Source organism: Octopus sinensis, linkage group LG2, assembly GCF_006345805.1.
Source record: "Octopus sinensis linkage group LG2, ASM634580v1, whole genome shotgun sequence".
Taxonomy (NCBI): domain Eukaryota; kingdom Metazoa; phylum Mollusca; class Cephalopoda; order Octopoda; family Octopodidae; genus Octopus; species Octopus sinensis.
Window position 1 is genome coordinate 90575192 of NC_042998.1, and position 7735 is coordinate 90582926.

General features: G+C 34.7%; 1 protein-coding gene across 1 annotated transcript in view; it reads left to right on the plus strand.

Moving 5' to 3' along the window:
- The window catches only part of LOC115224264 (ATP-binding cassette sub-family A member 2), a 211658-nt gene that overhangs the window by 66846 nt on the left and 137077 nt on the right, over positions 1-7735 (plus strand). The window lies entirely within an intron of this gene.

Below are 7735 nucleotides of genomic sequence, written 5' to 3' on the forward strand. Positions count from 1 at the left end.
GGAGGAGGAATGACATCAATAGCAAGCATTGTATTTAAGTGTTAGTACACTGGATATTAGGGCATCACATATAATAACTGGTAATAACATAACTCATCAGTGTATCCAATATTGGTTGATAGATAACAATAGCTCCACTTCATTTGGCATGTCTGCATACTTAAACTGAGTAAAGAATTTTGCTAGAAATTAGGTGTTACTGTATTTTGCCTTTTTAAAAATTATCTATGTATGTGCACTTGTGTGTAGAGATATGGTTTTATTTTTAAGAGAATGATACCCTTCGATTTTTAATCACTAGTAATCATATTTTTCCTAAATTTGAATAATCTGTCTCATTTTTTTTTTATAAATGATACTGGGATTATAGTTAGAAATACAGTTCTTTTGGTTTAAAAAAAATCTATGCAAAGGAACCTTCATTAGTTTTTTCTAAAGTCTCTAAAAATTTGAAAGATGATCCCTTAAATGTCTCTGTTCTAATCTATGCCAGCATGGGAAAAGCAGATGTAAAAAGAAATTAAACAAAATGAAACCAATTTTAATACTTTTATCTGGATCATTAAGATCTTAAGTTACATATTTTAAACAGAGCTATTACTCTTGTAGGACTGTTAATTAATAAACTATACTTGACATTTTAATGTTAAAGATTAGACACACATACACACACACAGATATATAATAATCATTATCATTTTATTTAATTAAGGGAGTAATTATTTTATCTATAATATTTATTATTAAGGTGGTGAGCTGGAAGAATTGTTAGAGCTTTGGAAAAGATCCCTTGCAGTATATGTTTCAACTTTGCTTTTCAGCCCTTTGAAGTTAATAAAACAAGATACCCAATCTAGCACTGAGGTCAATAGGCAATATTGGCAGAATTATCAACACATTGGAAAAAATGTGTTGTATTTCTCACCAAAGTCTATAAAATAATGTACAGGGTAAATGGTATCTCCTCCTCTCAAAAATTGCTGGTATTGTACTTAAATTATAAACAAGGAGTGGCTGTGTGGTAAGTAGCTTGCTTACCAACCACATGGTTCCAGGTTCAGTCCCACTGCGTGGCACCATGGGCAAGTGTCTTCTACTATAGCCTCAGGTCGACCAAAGCCTTGTGAGTGGATTTGGTAGACGGAAACCGAAAGAAGCCCGTCGTATGTATATATATATATATATATATATATATATATATATATGTGTGTGTGTGTGTGTGTGTGTTTGTGTTTGTCCCCCAGCATCGCTTGACAACCGATGCTGGTGTGTTTACGTCTCCGTAACTTAGTGGTTCGGCAAAAGAGACCGATAGAATAAGTACTAGGCTTACAAAGAATAAGTCCTGGGGTCGATTTGCTCGACAAAAGGCGGTGCTCCAACATGGCCACAGTCAAATGACTGAAACAAGTAAAAGAGTAATTACTGTAATTATCTGCTGTCATATGTATGGGATGGGTTTGCTGTCATGGGTAGTGAGTCCATCACAATGATTTCTCTACCACCCTTATTTAACCAGACAAAAAAGACAGTTCCCCTCTGTTTGGTGACTACAGTTCATGAGATTGAAAGGTCTGAGAGCAGATACTTTTCACTTTGGTTGAGCCTTCACTGATTTTCAAGTTTCACTTAAAGACGGTGATGGCTATGGAGAAAAATAAAGAGCTCTCTTGAAGTGCATTTATTGTAAGATGGGTGACAGTCTATGTATACTCTCAAATGCTGAAGAGCAACATTTGGCAGTGTTCGGGGTGATCTTGGATCTTTGGGTTTCCTTGATTATCTCTAGATGAAGGTCGTCCTTCATCAGAAGGGTTCCATCATCATCATTTATTAGTTGTATACCATATCTACTTATATTTTATGTTAGCTTTTCATTTTTTGCTTACTCATTCAATTTTCAGTATTAAATTCCACATTTTATGCCTATCCTTGTAATTGGGCACTCATCTCGCTGGTGATGAATAAATAAATAAATAATAATAATAATAATAATAGCAATAACAAAGTTATAAATTTTTTATGTTTTCTGAAACAGTCTCTAGAACAATACTTTGTGCAAAACCAAATGTATGGCACCCTAGTCATAACACCAACTTGAACTTCTAGCTTCTCATGGATTTTGATCTTAACTGATTGGAAGTGCTATCATGTACATGTTTTGTCTTTGTATAAGATGGGCTACAGCAAATATTCTGTTCAGTACTGCAGATTTGCTTGCCAGTTGCTTGATCTTAACCAGTTGAGCTGGTCTTTAGTGGCTGACAATATGTGCATCTCTGATCATAAGCAGAAGTAGTGGGGGAGCATTGTAATCATGTGTTGAGAGGAATTCTTTGGGGTTTGACTAATTCAACTCTGAAAGCATGGGGTTTCGTTCAGCATCCTTAAACAGCCCTTATTCAGGGACCTTTTGTGCAGGATGGGTTACTCAACTTGAAAATTCTAACTTGGGTTCCACCTGCATGGTCATGCACTGTTTATCTTGATATGAGATCACTATGTCATGCACATATAGTTGTGATGCATGAGCCTGGTGTACCCTTATCAGACGGGTAGTCAATAATGTTAAGGTGGCAAGCTGGCAGAATTGTCAGCATGTCAAGCAAAATGCTGCTAATCATTTTGTCTGTCTTTATGTTCTGAGTTCAAATTCCTCTGAGATCAACTTTGCCTTTCATCCTTTCAAGGCCAATAAAATAAGCACCTGTTAAGCAATGGGGTTGATGCAATTGACTTACTCTCCTCCCTTGAAATTGCAGGCCTTGTGCCAAAAATTGAAACCATTTATTATTAGTATTATCATTATTAAGGTTGTGAGCTTTCATCCTTTTAGGGTCAATAAATTAAGTTCTAGTTGCATACTGGGGTTGATCTAATCAACTGGCCTCGTCCCCAAAAATTTTGGGCCTTGTGCCGAGAGTAGAAAAGATTATTGTTATTATTAAGGTGGTGAGCTTTCATCCTTTCAGGGTCAATAAATTATCGGTGGAACACTGGGGTCGATGTAATCAACTCATTCCCTCCCACAAAATTGCTGCTCATGTAGCAAAATTTGAAAATTTATTATTAAGGTGGTAAGCTGGCAGAATCATTAGCACACCAGGCAAAATGCTTAGATGTATTTCATCTGTTGCTACATTCTGAGTTCAAATTCCGCTGAAGTCAACTTTGCCTTTCATCCTTTCAGGGTTGATAAATTAAGTACCTGTGAAACATTAGGGTCAATTTAATTGACTAGTCTCTTCCCCCCAAAATTTCAGGCCTTGTACCTATAATAGGAAGGATTATTATTATTATAAACAAGGTAGCGAGCTGGCAGAATCATTAGCATGTTAGATGAAATGCCTAGCAGTATTTCGCTTATCGTGATGTTCTCAGTTCAATTTCCACCAAGGTTGATTATGCCTTTCATCCTTTTGGGTTCGATAAAATAAGTATCAGTTGAACACTGGTATCGATGTAATCAACTCATCCCCCAACCAAAAAAAAAAAAAAAAGAAAAGAATTTGCTGCCCTTGTGACAAAATTTGAAACCATTATTATAAATGCGATTAAGGCAGCAAGCTAGCAAAATTATTAGTACACCAGACAAAATGCTTAGTAGCATTTCTTCTCGCTTTAATTTTGAGTTTAAATGCTGTTGAGGTCACTTTTGTTTTTCCTGTTTTCAATTGAGCACTATGATAATATAATTAACTTACCCCTCCCCTAAAACTGCTGGCTTTGTGCCAAAATTTGAAATCATTATAAATGTGGGTATAATGTGTATGAGAAAATGCTATTACTGAAAGTAATGCGAAGAGATTTACTTTGAGGATTAATGAGCTTTCTGCAAGGGAGAGAGAATGAGAGAAAGCATGCAAAGGATTTAATATTAATGATGTAGCATTTGAAATATAAGATAATTGTTTTCCTGAGTGTTTAGTTTATAATCTTTGACAAAAATTATAATCTTTCTTTGCATGATCAACAACTCAAAAAAAAAAAAAATTATGATACTGTAATTATAGAACTTAAAATCTTATACGATCTAAGTTAAATGATATTAGAACTGACATTGGGCTTGAAATTATTTGCATGGTTAAACATCAGTTTTAAAATCTTTCCAATCATTTTCTTTATCTTTTTGCTTTCATCCTTTCTTTTCTTTCTTCCCTTTTCTCTGTCTTTTTTTTTTTTTTACTAGAAAATTTAACTGGAGATTTCTTTCACAATATAGTTGTTACTTTCGAACAAAGGCCCACAGATATAATAATAATGAACTTATTGTATACAGTGCTCAGGTGAATATATCTGTGATACATCAGGGAGGATCGAGGAAACAGTTTTGTATCTCACTCTCTCTTGTCATAAATAAAATAAAACCTAAGTAATGGTGAAGAAAATAATTTCAAAACAAATCTCTCATGGTGAATCCCTACACATATATTGTAGTATTGCTACAATGATGCCATGAAGGCTAGGATTCCTTAGGGTCAGGAAATACTTCAGCCCTGATTAATTACTGTTCTGCTGTAAAGTTTCAGAAAGAACCATATTTTGAGTGTTATTGTTACATACTCAAACATTATATGCAAAAAACACCATTTAAGTGGCAAAGATGCACTTTGACACACAATTTCTTCTACTAGGGCTTCTTGCTTTCTTAATTAGGTAGATGCTTACCATTCTTCAATCTTGCCTGCGTAATCTGTCTCTTCTTCTACCACTCACTCTCTTACCTCTTTGAGCTTACATTAAACACTATACAATTCTGGGAATGCAACCCTCTAGAATCTCCTTACTTTTCAAGATTATTTTCAAGATCATTTTCTGCAAATACCTCCCCTTAATAGCAACCTGGAAGATTATCTACTTCTGAATAATGTATATATTTTGTTATCCCCCTCCTTCTCATACTGCTCTCTCCTTCCCTCCTTCTCTCTACACTGTTTTATTCTTTGTTTCCACAAAGCAGTGTCATGTTTGTAGCTTGGTATGTTTCATAATAAAAAACAGATCAATTTTTATTTCTCCAATTTGCTTACCTATTAAAAGATTTGAAATTGGTTTACAGTTCTCTAGGTTTTTAACTTTGCCTGCAACCATAATTTTCTCTTGTGTTATATCAAGCTTTAATTATTGACTTTCATTTTCTCATTGTTTCTTCAGTTAATTTTAGTCATCCTAAATAAGGCCACAGCTACAGTTCATTTTACATGCTTTATTTCTCATTACTAATATTTTCTAACATAGCTTTTATTTTTTTTTTCTGTTAGCTATTCTAGGAAAAATTTCTTTTATGTATATTCCTTCAAGCAGTTTACATCATTCTTGCATTTTAAGAGTCTCACACTATACAACTTGACATCAAAAAGGAGGATTTCTTTTGTTCTTCATTTGCTGCATTGATCTGGCTAGAATATACTATTTTCAATGTCTTTATATTAACATATGATATTTAAGCATTTTAGAGATCATCATTTTTACATCTGCTTTTCGTACTGGCATTAGTTGGATGGCTAGACAGGACCCAATGGGTTGGAGAACCACATTTTGTTCCCATGTCTCAGTTTTAGCATGGTTTCTACAATCAGATGGCCTTTCTAATGTCAAGCACTTTGCAGAGTGTGCTAGGTACTTTTTTTGTGACACCCTCACTAGGACGGGAGAATAAGGAGATAGTGGTTGTTTTGTGTGAGGTGCTGAGTGGTTAATGTATGATGGGAAGAGTAAGGACAGGTTTGTTACTGGGAAGATTGATGGCTCTTGTGCATTTTATATAGGTCAGAGAGGTAAATATGGTGGTGTTGAGATGCCAGATCATGCCCTAAAGGTAATGTGTCCAAAAAAGTGAATAGAGTATAGAGACTAGGAAATTAGCATGAGCGGGTAAGGTTACAAAAGTATGAGGGGAGAGTGGGAGTTGGATTTAAACATGGGGTGGAAGTTGTCAGTTGTGTATAGAAGATGAATATAATAAATGGTAAATACAAGTGGTAGGAATGATATAGATGTCGTTTGGGAGTAGCTTGGAGAGGGAGTAATTGTAGTAAGTTTTGATTTCATTATTTACAGCAGCAAAATAATATAATAGATAGGAGTGTGATGGAAGGATTGAATGACAGATGAGAGTATGGTTAAAGGTTATGACATGTGAGGAAAAGTGAGAGATGAATAAAATGAATGGGTAGTAGACAATGGTAGTAATTCTAATTTTAGCACAAGGTCAAAATTTTGAGAGGAGAGGTTTAGTTAATTATATCAACCCCAGTGTTTATTTTATCAACAAAAGGATGAAAGTCAGTTGACTTAAGTGAGATTTGAGCTCAGAATGTAAAAAAGTGTAAGCAATGCCACTAAGCATTTTGTCCTACATGCTAATAATTCTGCCAGCTCACTGTCTTAGGTTATAATGACAGTAAATATGGGTATGAGTTGATGATGGTAAGAATGAGATAGATGTCAAGAGGAAGTGGCTTTGTAGGGAGGGACCCAGCTGTTTGGATAGGTGGAAGAAGAGGAAATAAAAAACAAGGAGATATATATTATATGGAGTTGCTTATGAAAATATGGATGATGTTAAAAATGTGATGTTATTCATTAGAAATATGATGACTAACAGATTTTAGTTGTTCAAATGAAATTTCAATGAGATAAAATCTTTAACATTCTTTTTAATGTTTCAGAATGATAATTCAGTCTTTTAGCATTTACTTAGCCATGTTTAAATTATTATCTAATATATTTACTTAAGACCTCAGAGTGAAAGAATTGAAACAATATATGAAAATAGTATGACAAATGCAATGGAAAATGTTGTCTATTTAGATTGAGTCACTTGAAAATTAAGTCATATACTACAAGTATGTTGAAGGAATAAATATTTAATCTTCTGGGAATCATTACAGCCAGTTTCATTTCAGTTTCAATAGATGTACTTCACTAGAGTATTAAATGTAACTGGACTCAAAGAAACTTATCAAAACAACAAATATAGTAAATAGCAATGCTTCAACTGTTCTCATAACTTAGATGCAAGGATACCTCTTTATAATTATTCAACACTACTAGAAACAGCAGCCAAGTCTCCTCAAATCATTCTTAAATGTGATTCATTGAACAATGTAGTTACTTATCATCATCATTGTTTAACATCTGCTTTCCATGCTGGCATGGATTGGACAGTTTGACTCTGATGGCTGACTAGCCAGAAGGCTGCTCCAATCTGATCTGGCAAAGTTTCTATAGCTGGATGCCCTTCCTAACACCAACCACTCCGAGAGTGTAGTGAATGCTTTTTATGTACCACTGGCATGAGGGCCAGTCAGGTGGTATTGGCATTAACTATGCTTGAATGGAGCTTCTTATGTGCCACCGGCATGGGAGCCAGTCGCGCGGCACTGGCAATGACCACACTAGAATGGTGCTTTTAACATGTCACCAGCATGAGTACCAGTCAAGTGGCACTGGCAATAATCACACTCGAATGGTGCTTTTTACATACCACCAGCATGGAAGACAAAACTGTTTACATAGATAGATAATGAAATGAAATAATAAAGTAATTATAATCTGCGCTGAAAAAGAGGTTTTAGATGTGTGTTAGGTTGGAAAACAAGGTTGCTTACTGATGTATGGAAAAATATCATGACAGGAATACACTTGCTCAATCAAGGCTGATCTAAGGTTAAATAACATTACTGGTATTCATTTAATTGGACTCTTTAAGTATGAAATTCGTAACAGATCT